This window comes from Myotis davidii, unplaced genomic scaffold, assembly GCF_000327345.1.
Source record: "Myotis davidii unplaced genomic scaffold, ASM32734v1 scaffold323, whole genome shotgun sequence".
In the NCBI taxonomy this organism is placed as follows: domain Eukaryota; kingdom Metazoa; phylum Chordata; class Mammalia; order Chiroptera; family Vespertilionidae; genus Myotis; species Myotis davidii.
Window position 1 is genome coordinate 2146252 of NW_006295491.1, and position 3104 is coordinate 2149355.

At 43.4% G+C, this 3104-nt stretch overlaps 1 pseudogene; it reads left to right on the forward strand.

Moving 5' to 3' along the window:
- The first annotated feature begins 2354 nt into the window (after positions 1 to 2354).
- On the forward strand, positions 2355 to 2842 carry LOC107184144 (annotated as a pseudogene).
- Positions 2843 to 3104: the final 262 nt, after the last annotated feature.

Sequence of the window (3104 nt, forward strand, 5' to 3'; positions counted from 1 at the left end):
TTCATTAAGTGTCGATCGTGTAGTAGGCCTATTAGAAGGTTTTCCCAGGTGCTTTGCAAATGGAAAGGCTTCTGTCGATCTGTCATATACTAAATGCAATTGCCAACTCTTGTAAATGAACGCCAAAGTTGACCCCAGCAACTCAGAGTAAAGCATGCCTGCAGCCAGACCGATTTCCTGCAGCTGCTCAGAGGATACAGCAGCAACCTGACCATTATCAGCAACGTGGTCATTAAGCCAGGCTGTGCCTGGGTCAGGACTTTCCCTGCCTGTTTTGCTCATTCACTACTGTACTGTGGGTTTGCTGTGCAGACAGTGCCTTCTTCTACCCGGGTGCTTTAGAGAGTGTTCACTGATCCATCAGGATCGATGATCCTTTTTTAAAATAAACACCTCTTATGCCCTCTTACTTTCCTGAAGTGAACTTCATAGGAAATATAGCCTACATGCATACATACTTTCAAACAAACTACTCTTGTCTAACAGTATCTTAGCACTCAGAAAATTTGTTTGATGATGATAATGATGATGATGATGATGTGTTTGACCAGTAACATCTCTATAGATGGATATAGAATTTCATTGGCATTTCCCCAAGACCTAGAAAAGTAGGCCAGAATATATAAGGAAGGTGGACACAATAAAAATGACATGTATCTCAACATACAAATGGCTGCACTACTAGGCATGAGAAAGTGCTCAGACACTTGCACCCACATAAAATCCCCATGAACACACCAGTCACAAGTATAGACTGAGGCACATTACACTGGTGACTCAAAACTATGAGAGGTGTCGCTGTCAGTGATGTGTTCACCAAAACACCCAATAGTCCTTTGTAAAGCACCAAACAAAATAAAATCTTCCCTTGACTTATACAGTGGTCACAGTCTTTTAAATTAAGTGTATGCTAAACTGTAAACAAAATAAGTGCACCCCTAAACCCCCAAAACTGTGTGATGGTTCTAGGTTCAGATAATTAAAAACAGGTTTTCACCTATGTGATTGTCCAGTAGGACAAGGTTGGGTGAGATGTAGATAATTTCTTATTGTCAGAGTGGTCCTTGGCAATGTTCCACTAAATGCCAGTAGGATCACCCAATCACTGTGACTCCCTAGAAAACTGCTCTCCAGTTTCCAAATGCCCCTGAGGTAGCATCAACCCATATTCCAGCAGGAGCTCCCCTGTCAGACCACTCTGTTGAGCAAACTGCCCATTGGAAAGAATATGGAGCATGGGGTGGGAAGTTCAGGTTTGGGGGGACAATAGGAAAATACAACTCATGCACAGGGCTAGCAGGATTGGAATTTACTTAGCACACATTTTGCAGGGGATTGACCTCTGTTAAACTCAAACCAAAGCAATGGAAACTCGGTTGCTATCATCTCTTGTGGGAGACAGAGTGCAGCGCAGATGACAGAGGGGGCAGGACCTCCTTGACTGTTTGTAGTTCTAGTCCCTATCATATGGTCTAGGGCAGTGGTTCCCAGTGTGGGGCACATGCCCCACAGGCGGGCAATTTGATTTTTAAGGGGGGAAACTCGAGAATGAGTTACTAACAGTGAATTTTTTGTATTTCTTATGTTCTAGGGCAATGGTCGGCAAACTGCAGCTTGCGAGCCACATGCGGCTCTTTGGCCCCTTGAGTGTGGCTCTTCCACAAAATACTGACTTCTGCGCATGGGCCACGAAGTTTCAATCGCACACTCAAGAGGCCAAAGAACTGCATTTGGCTTGCGAGCCGCAGTTTGCCGACCACTGTTCTAGGAGCCTTATACACAGTATGTAGATATATATTGTGACATATATTTATTCATTTCAGCTCTCTATTATATGTTTTGAAAACTTATTTGCTATTTTTTCATATTATTATTTTTAACAATTTCTTAGTGATTTCTTCCTCAGTACTTCAACTATCCTTTCATTCTTTTAATTTTCTTTTTCATGGATGCCATATTCTTTGGAAGCTTGTTTAAATCAAATTAATGGCCTTTTAGGCTTCCTCCACATGAATAGGAGTTCACTTTTTGAATAATAAGAATTATATGTCACATGGGGGGACAGAGCATCAGGATTTTAGAAATGCTTATGTGGGGTTTGGCACTTGATCTTGGACTTTCTAGCCTCCAGAACTGTGGGATGTAAATGTTGCTTAAGTCACCAGTCTACAATAGTTTTGTTACAGCAGCCCCAGATGAATAAGATGACCACCCTACTCCAGAAAGATTTGGATAGATATTGTATGTATAATTGAGAACAGGATGCTAAGAAAACGGAGCAATCAGAAACCAAGAAAGAGTGCTCAGACACTTAAAAAAATATATGACTGCGCTCTTGCAGCTCAGCCACCGATATGCCATCCAGACCGAGGAAGACCCGAAAACTTCGGGGCCATGTGAGCTACGGCCATGGACACGGCCGCATTGGCAAGCGCAGGAAGCACCCAGGGGGCCATAATAATGCTGGTGGCTGCATCATCACAGGATCAACTTCGACAAATATCACCCAGGTTACTCTGGGAAAGTTGGTATGAGGCATTATCCCTTAAAGAGGAACCAGAGCTCTGCCCAGCTGTCAATCTTGATAAACTGTGGACCCTGGTCAGTGAGCAGACACGGGGAAATGCTGCCAAAAGCAAGACTGGAGCTGCTCCTATCATTGATGTGGTGCGATTGGGCTACTACAAAGTTCTGGGGAAGGGAAAGCTCCCAAAGCAGCCTGTCATTGTGAAGGCCAAGTTCTTCAGCAGAAGAGCCAGGAGAAGATTAAGGGTGTTGGTGGGGCCTGTGTCCTGGCAGCTTGAAGCTACATGGAGGGAAGTTCATTAAAATGTCCACAAGTACAGATGCCTTCTGGTCTAGGTCCTTTGGCATCTCTACTTCCCTACCTGTACTTCGAAAACCTCCCCAACAGGCTCTAGGAGTTAAGGTATCAAGGCCTGGGGTGCTCTGCAAACTTTCTTGAGGAAGAAAAAGGCCTTTGGACCGACACCTGACTTGAACTTTTCATTTATAAAGTGAGAATGATACCTGTTGGTAACGTGTGTAGATAGGTATTAAATAGTTGAAAGGTCTGTTTGCATTGTAAAAAAAAAAAATATATG